The sequence below is a fragment of the Pleurodeles waltl genome, chromosome 2_2 (assembly GCF_031143425.1).
Source record: "Pleurodeles waltl isolate 20211129_DDA chromosome 2_2, aPleWal1.hap1.20221129, whole genome shotgun sequence".
In the NCBI taxonomy this organism is placed as follows: Eukaryota; Metazoa; Chordata; class Amphibia; order Caudata; family Salamandridae; genus Pleurodeles; species Pleurodeles waltl.
In genome coordinates, this window is record NC_090439.1 from 85,837,748 (window position 1) to 85,852,268 (window position 14,521).

The 14,521-nt window shown below is 43.6% G+C and overlaps 1 protein-coding gene across 2 annotated transcripts in view; it reads right to left on the reverse strand.

Annotated features, from left to right (window-relative positions):
- CDH18 (cadherin 18) overlaps positions 1–14,521 on the reverse strand; it is a 2,476,497-nt gene that overhangs the window by 2,182,652 nt on the left and 279,324 nt on the right. For both annotated transcript variants that reach the window (XM_069219481.1, XM_069219482.1), the window contains exon 2: positions 12,295–12,409. The gene's annotated coding sequence lies outside the window, so the exon portion shown is untranslated. The remainder of the gene's footprint in view (positions 1–12,294; positions 12,410–14,521) is intronic.

Below are 14,521 nucleotides of genomic sequence, written 5' to 3' on the forward strand. Positions count from 1 at the left end.
CCAGTGCCAGCCTCTGGGTGGAAGACAATCCTTTGTCTATCCCGTAAACCAGTTCTGGTCTGTCCCTCCCCTTCCACTGGGTTTGGAGCCAGCCTGACTGAAGAGAAAAAGTGGTGGCAGCCCTAGGTGTGAGGGTTCTTCTGCTAGAGAGAGGGTAGGAATCCGTTGAAGCTCAGGAAGGGACTGGGCACAGCCACTAGACCAAAATGTTATGTTAGGGAGGAGACACTCGCCCCACACCCAGAGCCCTTTATCCACTGTCTGGGAGCAATACACATCTCACCACAGGAAGCCATTGGGGTTCAGGTGACAGACGATTTTTAAATTATTATTAAAATGAGACCTTGAAATATTTTCAAACCTATTCAGTAACTAAATTTAGCACTTACTAAATTTAATAGTGAAAACTGGTGTTAACCTATTGGAGAACCAGCCTTCCAGAGTGAAAAATGACTCTGGATGTTTTTCACTGCCAGGAAATATAAAACATTCAATATACAAGTTCTACTTTTGAACACTATTCAACCTGACATAGGATTTTAAGGCCTAACTTACGGGTGACAGAAAGGTATTAAAAAGGAAAGTTTAGCCCTGAAAAAGGTTATTTTTCCAGATAAAAGGGGCCATTTAAAATTGCACACACAAGAAGCACTTGCTGGGCTGGAGACATATTTTGCAGGGCTACTTGAGTTGGTTGCTCAATGAGTGCTACCACCCACTAGAAGCACTTAATTTGCAGGCAATGAATATAGCTGGTACCATATACTAGGCACTTACAAGCATAATAAATAGCCACATAGGTGGTCCTGGGTTCAACAGATTCTATTCCAGTCTTTCTCACCCAGTCAAGATAGCAGCAGGCAGCAGTTCAGCATAGCAGGACAGATGCCCTTCAGAGCAGCAGTCCAACATAGTGGCAGTCCTTTCAACAGCACAACAGCTCTTCTTCTTGGGAGTAGCTACAGGTCCAGAAGTGTACTAAAGGGTTTGTATCTGAGGCCCATGGTTTATACCCAGCTGTGCCTTTGAAGTGGGGGAGAAGCTTCTACAGGTGTGCCTATGAAGTGTGCATGTGCCTCTACTTCCTGGCTCTGGCTCTAGAGTTACTACAAGGGGTATGCAGCCCATTGTGTTGAGGCAGGGCACAGCCTATTCAAGTGTAAGTGGGGATGGGATCAGCTCCTCCCTCACACCATGTCTGTAATGGCCCATCCAGGCATAGCTAAGCTCCCTGTTGTGTGTAGCTGTATTGAAGAAATAAATAAAGCCTAACTGTCAACTACACCCAATCATATGACCCAGAGACAGGCTGCAGGCACCAAATGGCTAAAGCAGGAATATGTCAACTGAAATCTGACTTCACCATAAGTGAGGATTTTTCATTACAATTCACCCAACATGAACTATGGAAGAGGTAAGTCTTGCAGTACTGAAAAATGATTTTAAGGGCCTAGTTTAGAGTTTGGCAGGCGGGTTACTCCATCACAAATGTGACAGATATCCCGTCTGCTGTATTATAATATCTATATGCCATAATGGGATTGTAATATGAGAGATAGGATATCCGTCATGTTTGTGATGGAATAACCCCATTCACCAAACTAAAAATCAGGCACTAAGGGCCTCATTTATACTTTTTGGTGCAAAACTGCACTAATGCAGTTTTGCACCAAAATGTTTTGCACCGGCTGGCACCATTTTTTAGCACCAGATGGGCACCATATTTAAGGAATGGTGCAAGCCGGTGCAAAGGGTAGGCTAGCTTGAAAAAAAAATGACGTTAGGCAGGTTTGAGTCAAAATAAATGACTCTAACCAGGTTAGCGTCATTTTTTGATGCTAAGGGGCATATTTATATTCTGTATGCACTGAATTAGTGTCACTTTTTTTTAACTCTAATTCGGTGCAAAACAAACTCTATATTTATACTTTGACGCTAGACCCGTTTAGCGCCAAATTTATGGAGTTAAAGTCATTTTTGGGAAGTGGAAACCTACCTTGCCTTAATGAGATGCAAGGTAGGCATTCCAGTGCAAAAAATTACTCTATGGCCTTAACGCCATATTTATACTCCCATGCAAAAATGGTGCAAGGGAGGGAGGGGGGTTTCAAAAAATGTGGCAAAGCTTGCTTTGCCCCATTTTTTAAAGCCTGGGTCAGGGCAGGCATTAGGGGACATGTGGGCCTATTTCCATGGTGGAACACCATGGAATAAGCCCACAGGAGCCCTCCCCACGCCCCAGGGTCACCCCCACCGACACCAGAGGGACTGCGGAGGATGGGGGACCCCATCCCAGGTAAGTACAGGTAAGATTGCATTTTATTTTTGAAAGTGCCATAGGGGGCCCTGAAATGGGCCCCCATACATGGCACAGGGTGCAATGGCCATGCCCAGGGGACCCCTGTCCTCTGTGCTGGCCAATGGGGTGATGGGCATGACTCCTGCCTTTTCTAAGGCAGGAGTCATGTGGCATGGTAGGTTTAGCACCATAAAATGATGCTAATCTGGTTAGAGTAATTTTTTTTTACTCTAGCCTGCCTAAAGCCATTTTTTGGTGCTAACCCCTCTTCTTCTATACTGCCAGCCCCACACGACTAAAGTCATTTTTTTTTTTACTCTCGCCTACCCTTTGCACCGGCTTGCACCATTCCATAAATATGGTGCCGTTCTGGTGCACAGAAATGGTGCAAGCCGGTGCAAAACTTTTTGGTGCAAAACTGCGTTAGTGCTGTTTTGCACCAAAAAGTATAAATAAGGCCCTAAGGCCCATATTTATACTTTTTTAGCGCTGCATTTGCGTAATTTTTTTACGCAAAAGCAGCGCAAACTTCCAAAATACAAGTGTATTTTGTAAGTTTGCGCCGACTTTGCGTAAAAAAATTACGCAAATGCAGCGCTACAAAAGAATAGATATGGGCCTAAGTGTTTTTTACTATCAGGACATGTAAAACTTAAACATATGTGTCCAACTTTTTTAATACATTGCATCCAGCTCTCTGGGCTGTCCAAAGCCTACCCTTAGGTTGATTTATATGTATTAAAAAGGATGGTTTGGGGATAGAAAAAGGTTTATTTTACCAGATAGAAATGGCAGCCTAAAACTATACACACAAGCTGCAATGGCAGGCCTGAGACATGTTTAAAGTGCTACTTAAGTGGGTGGCACAGTCAGTGCTGTTAGCTGACTAGTGCCATTTAATTTACAGACCCTGGGCACAGGTAGTCCCTCTTTTCTAGGCCCACACAAGTAAATTAAATATGCCAATCAGGAATATACGACAATTCTACCATTTTTAAAGTTGCGAGTACAAGCATTTTAGTACTGGTTAGCAGTGTTAGTGTGCAGAGTCTTAAAGCCAGAGAAAACGAAGTCAGCAAAACAGGATGGTTGAAGGCAAAAAAGTAAAGGGAAAACCACATCAATGATACCAAGTCTAAAACACGTTTAAGGAAGGTTGGGAATGAAAATGTGCCCACTGTAATGTTTGCTAAATTTGTTCAGTCCTTCTGCCAAAGCACTAAGGTGAGGGGGTATTAGAAATGGGGTCTTTGGTTGGCAGTCAGGGTACCCCCTGTCCAAGCAAGGACCCTCACTCTAGTCAGGGTAAAGGAGAATCACCCTCAGTTAACACCCTCCCACCCCCTTGGTAGCTTGGCATGAGCAGGCAGGCTTAACTTCAGAGACCAGGTGTAAAGTATTTGTACCAACACACACAGTAATAAAGTAAAAACACCACAAAATGACTCAAAACCAGTTTAGAAAAATAGACAATATTTATCTAAACAAAACAAGACCAAAATGACAAAAATCTGCCATACACAAGTCAAGTTATTAATTTTTAAAGATGAAACTCAAAAAAAGCACTTGAAACACAAAGGCCCATATTTATACTTTTTTAGCGCTGCATTTGCGTCATTTTTTGATGCAAAAGCAGTGCAAACTTACAAAGTCTAATTGTATTTTGTAAGTTTGTGCCACTTTTGCATCCAAAAATGACACAACTGTGGTGCTAAAAAGTATAAATATGGGCCAAAATGCTTCGATGATGTGATAACACGGTGATGTGACGGACTCGTTCCCAACAATCCGATGCCAATGGCTCCGAGTACGGAGTCACGCAGACCCCCAGGTATTGTTCCCTAGTAAAATGTGAAAACAAGCCGGTGCATGAAGTCGGGGATTGCCCTGTTGCTGTATCCAAGGCGGCACTGGTTTTGGTGCTGCGGGGCGGAGGAGCGGAGGAGTCACCAAGAGTTGTCGGATCCTTGCTGCGGAGCGGTGGAGGTGAGGCGACGTCGATGTGAAGCGTTGAATCCACGCACTTCGGGTGGAGTTGATATCCAGCAGTCACGATGTGGTGCGCCAACTTCCTCTGAGCCGCGGACTTTGGTGGGGCTGCAGCGATGTCGGGCCTGCGAGGATTGTCACATTCCAGTGAGGACCACAGATTTGGTTGCAGGTGGCATTGCGGGATTCGGCAGCGCCGTCGGTCTGTAATCGTCTGAAGTCGGTTTTCTTGGAGTTACACCTCCTTTCAAGGGCCCAGGGACTGGACAGGCCACCACTTGTCATGGCAGGAGTCTTCACAGATAGTCCAGGTGCTTGTAGGGGAAGTCTTTGATGCCATTGAAACTTCAGAACAGGGGGCAAGCTCAGTCCAAGCCCTTGGAGATTCTTCTCAAGCAGGATAATACCACAAAATCCAGTCTTTGTCCCCTTTCACAGGCAGAAGCAGCGACTACAGGATAACCCACCAAACACAGTCACAGACAGGGACAGCACTTCTCAGCTCTTCAACTCTTCTCCTTGGCAGAGGTTCCTCTTGGTTCTATAAGTGATCTGATTTTCAGGGCTTTTGTGTGCTCTTCTTAAACTCCTTTCTGCCTTTGAAGTAGGCCTACTTCAAAGAGAAGTCTCTGTTGTTTTCAAGATCCTGCCTTGCCCAGGCCAGGAACCAGACACACACCAGGGGGTTGGAGACTGCATTGTTTGAGGGCAGGCACAGCCCTTTCGGGTGTGAGTGACCACTCCTCCCCTCCCTCCCAGCCCAGGTGGCCCATCAGGATATTCAGGCTGCAATCCGGCTCCCTTTGTGTCACTGTGTAGAGGAGAGGTGCCAAACTGTCAAACTGACACAGACAGGGAATCCACAAACAAGCAGAGTCACAGAATGGATTAAGCAAGAAAATGCCTACTTTCTAAAAGTAGCATTTTCAAACAAAATCTAAAAAACAACTTCACTAAAAGATGTATTTTAAATTGTTAGTCCAGAGATTCCCAAACTCCACATCTGCTCCTAAAGAAATCTGCACTTGAATCATATTTAAAGGCTGCCCCCATGTTAACCTATGAGAGAGATAGGCCTTGCAAAAGTGAAAAACGAATTTGGCAGTATTTCACTGTCCGGACATGTAAAACACATAAGCATATGTCCCACCGTGCCCATGGGGCTACCTAGGACCTACCTTAGGGGTGCCTTACAGGTATAAAAAGGAAAGGTTTATGCCTGGCAAGTGGGTACTCTTGCCAAGTCGAATTGGCAGTTTAAAACTGCACTCACAGACACTGCAGTGGCAGGTCTGAGCCATGTTTACAGGGCTACTCATGTGGGTGGCACAACCAGTGCTGCAGGCCCACTAGTAGCATTTCATTAACAAGCCCTAGGCACCTCTAGTGCATTTTACTAGTGACCTACTAGTAAATCAAATATGCCAATCATGAATAAGCCAAACAACAATACAATTTACACAGAGAGCATATGCACTTTAGCACTGGTTAGCAGAGGCAGCGTTCCCAGAATCCTAAAGCCAACAAAAACAGGTCAGAAAAAAACAGGAGGAAGGAGGCAAAAAGATTGGAGATGACCCTGCAAAAGGGAACAAGTTCACCAGGAGTGGGAGGGTGAGAGAATTTGATGTAATTCGGAATTTCCTTATTGACAGTTCATCTGCCATTACCACATTTCAAAGCCACGCTCTGCAATTTCTGTGGCATGTGGACTTTCCATTACTTCCTTCTTCTTGTCCATTTTTATTCATATTATTTTGAGTGCCAAATTTTCACTTGCACTTTTTCCGCACATATGAATTTAAAATGTTTTAGAGTAGTTCCCCCTTTTTTTTATTTTTACACCTTTATTGTTGTTTTATTTATTCTTCTAGGCCCTTTGCTTCCCACAATGTTTTCTTTGCAACTGCCTGTGAAAAGCTTCGTGCAGCTAAACAACTCCATTAAATCATGATTATAATGTATTCTACAGGATTTGGAAAGCATTATCAGTTACCGACCACTTATGAGTAAATTCAATGTAGCCATTAACCACACTGCTTGATTTAATGAAATATACAGTTATTAGCATAAATCAATAAAGGTTCATTGAATTCTGTACTTTTAAAACTGTTTGCATTCAATGACCACAATATTGTATCCCGCTTTCAAGATAATAGCATTCCATTGTGCCCAGGATTTTACTTTTGTGTTCCTTTTGAAACATAAAAAACAATTTTTTGTAAATACTGTACTCTATTTACCTAAACCTAACACAGTAAAGATACCACCCTGTGTTTCAAGTTGTGATATAGATTGCTTGCTAATAATCAATACTGTTAACATGACAAAGAAATAAATACGCGGGTCTCCAGATTTAACAAAACAGTAAGGTTTGCATTTGCCTGAGCTACACATTGTGTAGCTTGACAGAGAATGATGAGAAAGATGAGACTGAGTCAGTCATATGTAAAATGGCTCTAGGGAGTGCAAAAGTCCACCATCAATAAACTTTAATTAAGATGTGCGGGTGACACCAACTTCTTCACCTTCAAATGATTTCGAATTGCTGTAGGGTTCTAATTGAAGAACAGTTTATTACAAAAATTGATTGGGGCTGTTCTCATTCAAGGGCAACACCCAGACTTTTGAGTGATCACATTATATACTGTAATGCAACTGATCAGCAAAAATCTAAAAAGTATACAGCTATAGACAATAGTCAGATAATTTAATGCATTTTGGTTGCCACTTCACAAAGGTATATTCAGTTGTGAAATATATGTATACAGATGATAATTCATCCATTTACTACTGCCAGAAATTCACCAAAATACTTTCAAGGATAGATGGTTTTACTATTCTCAACCGCGACTGTGGAAGTTTTGAGTAATAAATCACATGCATGAGGTGGAAAGTGGGTATAACAAGGCGTGATTAGCCTTGTAACTTGATGAACTCCTGCAAACTCGAACGTTTGTAGGCATTCACAAATTTGGATCTGACCTCCGGTGAAAATAATGGGCAATTCACTCAAGTAAAGGGCTAGATACATTCCCTTTGGCATGTACCGAACATTGGGGGTGATTCTGATTCTGGAGGGCGGCGGAGGCCGCCCGCCAGAATTCCGCCCTCCATTATACCGCTCCGCGGTCAAAAGACCGCGGAGGGTATTATGAGTTTTTCCCTGGGCTGGCGGGCGGTCTCCAAAAGACCGCCCGCCAGCCCAGGGAAAAACTCCCTTCCCACGAGGATGCCGGCTCGTAATCGAGCCGGCGGAGTGGGAAGGTGCGACGGGTGCAGTGGCACCCGTCGCGTATTTCAGTGTCTGCAAGGCAGACACTGAAATACTTTGCGGGGCCCTCTTACGGGGGCCCCTGCCGTGCCCATGCCATTTTCATGGGCACGGCAGGGGCCCCCAGGGGCCCCGCGACCCCCCCTACCGCCATCCTGTTCATGGCGGCTTTCCCGCCATGAACAGGATGGCGGTAGGGGGGGTCAGAATCCCCTCGGCGGCGCAGCGAGCTGCGCCACCTTGGAGGATTCTTAGGGGCAGTGGAAAACCGGCGGGAGACCGCCGGTTTTCCTGCACTGACCGCGGCCAAAGCGCCGCGGTCAGAATGCCCTGCGGGGCACCGCCGGCCTGTCGGCGGTGCTCCCGCCGACCCTGGCCCCGGCGGTCTAAGACCGCCGGGGTCAGAATCACCCCCATTGTTTTTTGTATTCACCAGTGGTAAAATTTGTCAACAGCTTTTGAATTTGTCAGTGCTATACCACGCATCGTATTTTTGCATTTGAATACAGTGGAGGTAATTGAGCTCTATACTTAATCATGTAAAAACAGTGATCAATTAAATGTTTTAATTAAGACACTGAGGGCCTGATTCTAACTTTGGAGGACGGTGTTAAACCGTCCCAAAAGTGGCGGATATACCACCTACCGTATTACGAGTTCCATAGGATATAATGGACTCGTAATACGGTAGGTGGTATATCCGCCACTTTTGGGACGGTTTAACACCGTCCTCCAAAGTTAGAATCAGGCCCAGATTCTTGAATTGTCTGCTAAAAACATTGACCCAGATTGAAGAGAAAATGACCAAGTGCAACCCTGCACCAAATTTGGCAGCGCCTCGCTCTGCCATTTTCAAAATGCAGGGATGCACCGTATTTAATAGAACACGGTGCACCCCGGTGTTTCCCCTAGCGCCGGAGCTAAATTTGCTGCTGAGCGCCAATGCAGCTAACCTTGCACCATGGTGCAAGGATGGCTGTGTTGCAGGGGAGGTTGTTTTTCTGCAGAAAGGAACACCTTCCTGCACAAAAACAATCTTCAATGGCCATTTGCTCTTTGTATGTGTGCTGCAGAGGAATTAAATAATTTCTCCTCATTGCACCATGCTAAGGCCACCCCAGGGGTGGGGTTAGATTTTGGTGCTGCCTCATGTTTAAGAAAACTCGTTAATCTGGGGCAGTCAAAATGCAATGGGTGTTGCTGTGGCACAACCACAGCAAGACCCATCACATACCCCTTCCACGCAAAGTGCTGCATGTGAAGGGTCCGTATTTATAAGGTGGCGTAAAGCCACAAAAAGTGGCTTAACCTCACTTACAAATACAGCACAGTGCACAGCGCCACCGGAGCATCACTGAAAGTGGCGCTCAGGTGGTGATAGGAACTTTTATATCTGGCCCATTGTGTCCTAACTATTGTAGACAAGGTTATTGAATAATTAGAGTTTATAATAGAAAAACCACAGCCACTGGAACAATAGTTTCATAACGTTTTATCAATAATTTGTTACACAACCCTATTAACCCCTAGAGGAGTCTAAATTTTATCTCAGAACTTACATTTGTTTTCCCTTGCCACGCAGCAGAGGAAAACAAATGTAATATCTGAGGAAACATTGTACCCTTGAAGAAAGTATGACTACAAGGATTTGGAATCTCATAGGGCTCCTAATAAACTACCAAGAACAGTAAGGTGAGCTTTACGCCACATTATTCTCTAGACTGTTTTAGAGTGAGGGGTTAAAAGGCAGAGAATTTATAGCCCTGTAGAAAGCCGAGTGACCCACATGGGCAGTATGACTTCAACTGAAATATATAGGCAATATTAACGATGGATATAGAAACCATTACTTTCTGTAAACATCCAGTCATTTTTTCAATAATGTCAAGGATTGTCATAGAATAAAGCAAAATCTGGAGTTTATCCCTAGTAATTTTTAGCTGGAATACTGCACTATTTTCCAGACAAATTATTTACTATGATCGCTGAGTTTTTATCAAATTTAGTTGAACCTATCCAGGTAGTATTCATCTACCCGGATGAGAGGAGGTGCCCATGATGAAGCATGCTGCTATATGATGGGTGAGATGCCCCTTCTGATATCTTAAAGACATCCCTGTAGAACATGATAGGAAGCCTTATCCCATTGACAACCAAGGACGTAACAGTTATGTCCTTGGCTGCGGCGCTGAGGAGCTAAGGATGTAACCGTTACATCCTTCGACTGGCGCACCCCCTTTGAGCTTTGCCTCGTCACCCCGAGGGCATGGATGGAAAGGGAATCACTTCCCCTTCCACCCCTTCCCCCCCAACCTCCCGTGGCATCTGATGACATCAGCGTGTGTTCGTGCACTGACCTCATCAGAGGCCTACCCCTCAGCACGGATCAGAAGAGAAATGCAAAAGCATTTCTCCTCCGATTACGTGGAAGGGGCGAGAGAGGCATTAAAAGGAGAGGAAAGGCCTTTCCTCTCCTTTCATGTCTCTCTCTGCATTTCTGCTGCCCTATCGCATCACCAGGTAGTTTTTTTTAATTATTATTATTGAATGAGGGGAGCAGCCCCTTGGGCAAGGGCCTCAGGCCATTTATGCCCTCCTGGGGGCAGATCGGCCTATTTTAATCAGTCCAATCTACCCTCAGGGCAGAAACCACTAGACAACAGGAATTTTTTTTTGTGTGTATATTTTCATATGTGGGAAGCGACCCCTTAGGCAAGGGTCGCTCCCCTGGAGACAAAATAACTTTTATGCAGACCAGCCTTTTTTTATGAGGTCAATTTGCCCCCAGGGGGGGCAGAAACCACTAGACACCAGGGATTGTTTTTTGTTTACATTTATACATAGGGGAGAGGCCCATTGGGCAAGGGCCACTCCCCAGTGGGGCAAAATATTTTTAGGCCTTTCCTGCCCTCCCTGTGGGCAGATTGGCCTATTATAAATAGGCCGATCTGCCCCGGGGGGCAGAAACCCATAGACACAAGGGATTTATTTGTTGTTGTTTACTTTATTTTTTATATGTGGGGAGCAACTCCTTGGACAAGGGTCCTTCTGGTGGGGGGCAAATTGTACTTAGGCCATTTCTGCCCCTTTTTGGGGCTGATCGGCCTATCTTGATTAGACAAATCTGCACCCAAGGGGGGCAGAAACCACTAGACACCAGGGATTTGTATTTATTTGCTTCAATTTCATGCAAGGAGAGCGACCCCTTAAGCAAGGGTTGTTCCCCTGGGGGGCAGAAACCACTAGGCACCAGGGTTTTTATTTTATTTTCATGAATTTCATGCAAGGGGAGCGAGCCCTTAAGCAAGGGTTGCTCCCCTGGGGGAAAAAAAGTTTTTAGACCATTTCTGCCCCTCTTGAGGGCAGATCGGCCTTTTTTGATTAGACAAATCTGCCCCCAAGGGGGACGGGGCAGAAACCACTAGACACCAGAGATTTTTATTTTTTTGCTTCAATTTCACGCAAGGAGAGCGACCCCTTAGGCAAGGGTCGTTCCCCTGAGGGGAGAAACCACTAGGCACCAGTGATTTTTTTTTTGCATCAATTTCATGCAAGGCAAGGCTTATTTCTATTAGGCGGATCTGCCCCCGGGGGAGGGGCAGAAACCACTTAGGCACCAGGGATTGGTGTGTGTGTGTTTTGTTTGGGGGGGCAGCCGCTTGGGCAAGGGTTGCTCCCCATGGGGGCACATTACTGTTGGCCATATCTGCCCACTCGAGGCAGATCGGACTATATTTGGAAGGCCCATCTACCCCCAAGGGGTACAGAAAGCACACCAGAGACCAGGGAAGATTGTTTTTGCAAAATAAGACGGTTGGGGTATGGCCATACCCCCACCCCAAATAAATGGGGCCAAAGTTGTTCTGTACCTATTTTTCACTCTTTATATTTCAGCAAATGAATTGCTGTATACCCGGTATAGAATGAAAACCCATTGCAAGGTGCACCTCATTTATTGGCTCTTGGGTACCTAGGGTTCTTGATGAACCTACAAGCCGTATATATTCATGCAACCAGAAGAGCCCAGCAGATGTAACGGTATATTGCTTTAAAAATTCTGACATCGCAGGAAAAAGTTACAGAGTAAAAATTGAAGTTTTTTCAGCTCAATTTCAATATTTTTTTATTTCTGCAGGGAAACAGACATTTCACTGACTTGATCTTAGAAGCCCCATATTTTTCAGAACTCCTGCTTCCTTTCTCTCACATTCAGCAATATCTACCTCATAACCTGCCCACAGTCCATGTATTCTTTAACCAAGTCTTACTGTTGACTGTATTTCTGGTCAAGCTTTGAGGATGTTGAATTCATTGATATCATGGATGCTCCACCCAGGTTGGGCAGAATAGCCACAGTGCTGAAGGACATTTTATAAAAGATCACTGCTGCTTCAAAATCGCAAGAGATGCCATGCCCAATAGTTCATCTTATCTGTGAGATACGCTTTGAAGACTCCTTCTAAGTTCCCCACTACGTGTCCCTCCCCACAGAATATTTTGAAGCTTAGAAAATGCTATCATTATTTGGCTCAATATATGGTGCTGGGCAAACCTTTCAGGTGAGATCTGACAAAGAGGTCCCCAAAATGAAAGGCTAGCCAAAGGTCATTTTTTTATAAACACATGAAAGAAAATGTTCACTGTAAATCGCAGCTGCACTTCAGTACACCTCTTCGAACTTCAAACAGCACGGAGTGGTCATCCTCACCAACTCAAATAAACGGACTCTCACCCTTCGTCCGGATCATTCACCAGCAGCGGGCAGCTATCAGCTTTTTCACATGCAAGGAAGATCGGTTGAGCCGCACTCGGCTGTTGGTCCGCCAGCAGGAGGTGATTTACAGGATCTGTTGAAGGAAATGTTGGAAAATCAATGCTTTTAATCACATGACACCATCTGTCGCGGATGCCTTTACATTATGCGCCATTAATACATAATAGTTTTCACGAGCCAGCGCCCACACCAATTTCTGGATTAATACATCAAATACTAAATCGTCCACATTGTAGAATAATCAATATTATCATGGAAGGTCTTTTTTTTTCTAAGACGAAAATATACGCAAACGCCTAAAATGCGAAGTTTATTTTGCAGTGGATACTTTGAGAATAGATTGAGTTAATGTGGAAAATTTCTACTAGACGTCAATGACATTGAGACTCGTTTTTCGGAGGAAATTCACAACATCTCAAATGTGTTCGCTATTTCCACAGAAATAACATATTTTTACCGGAGACACTGCACATAGTAAGGAGGTTCATTAAATCAGAGGCAGGTGTGGTCACCTTGAACAATGTTATAGATGAATGATCATGAAAGGGAATATGCAGTGAGAGTTGGTTACCCATAAATATGTTTTATTACTTATACTGGCCCATTTTGTTTTAAGTTACCTGTATTTTCAGTTTCAGAATCAGGGCGAAGACGTGATTTGCCCAGGACCACAATGTTCGATCAAATGTTCAAGCTGAGATCAAAACCTAGGTCCAGAGAGTCCAAGGTCATCAACTTTGCCACTAGGCTACACCCTCTCTGCAATGTGCTTGCGGCTTTAATGTATTATTTTAGCATATGAATCAAAACAATTAATTATTTATTATGTTTCTGTTCATATGCGGAAACTGGTATTTTGAATAAACACTTTTAGACCCTTGTTATGCAACAGCTGGTATGATACTAATATTAATGTCTGTTTATTTTACTTTTTACAATATAAGTTGCATAGAGATCGGAACCCTAACGGTACTTCTAAACCCCACAAGCTAAGATTTGTCAAATGTGTTATTTCCTTATTTATCGTAGACATGTGTAGTATCCATTGTTGGAGATAATAAAAGGTTGAAAATTAGCAGAAGTTTCTTTTTTCATTAGGTCATGTTACTGGAGTTTGCTAGCAGGCCTGGTCCTTAGTAAGTAAACTTACAAGGGGGCACGTATAGGCCGACTAACCTTTTGGATTGCAAGGAGTATCCTAGCCATGTAGTGACCAATGTTATCAATATTCAATATACCCAATCAAAATCCACTTAAATAATTATTAATTAATTAAATCAACATTTCATGAATAACCACAACTCAATACACGTTTTATCACTTTTATTTCCCTATTAGTTACAATACTAGTCTCTTGGTTAATTCAAACATTATTCATTCAACTCAGAATTAGTTCATTAATGACCACCAATAACATAATCTAATCAGAACTTGAGAAAACATATGCTTGAATGCTTCAGCATAAGCCAAGAAAGATGAATATACCAGCATTAATAGCAGAGTTCATCAATCAGTTCGTCAATCATTGTCACTGTCAACATCACCTAAAGGAACCTTACCTAACCCAGATTAGCATTAGCATGTGGGGCTTCATGCGAAAACAATTTAGAACACAAATTTAGAAAACATTTAGCTAAAAGAAAAACTATTCAAATAGAGCAGTTGGTACCTAGGAAGAAAGACACAAAAGTTAACAGTCACATTGTCATAGCTAATGGATCAGCAACAAAGTCAGTCTTCAGGTCATCAATCGATCAGTAAGGCATCAGGCTCTCAAGAGTATGAGCCCAATGACAGAATCTCGAATCGCGTCTTCTGACATCATCAATTCACCCCTCGCATCTGAAGATTTTGCCCTTTGTCATGACTTTTTATTAAGGTTACCCAGTCCATCCCCCTAATTCCTAATTGGTCAGTCAATCACCAGTTATTGCTCTAACCAATAATGTTTTTTTTATGAATCTATAAGTTCTAAGGTTACGCCGTTCTCAGTTCATTGATTGGTTCACTTTACGATGTCCTCACCATACGGCTCATCAGGTATCAAAAACATTGCATCTTCTTCTCCAGTCAGTGTCTCTATTGTTCGAGTCCTGGGAAAGTACATCTTGTCTGCTCTACACAACATATGTTGTGATTTGATTCACTCATCTCCTGTCCGTCGGTACACTGCAGAAAATTCTAG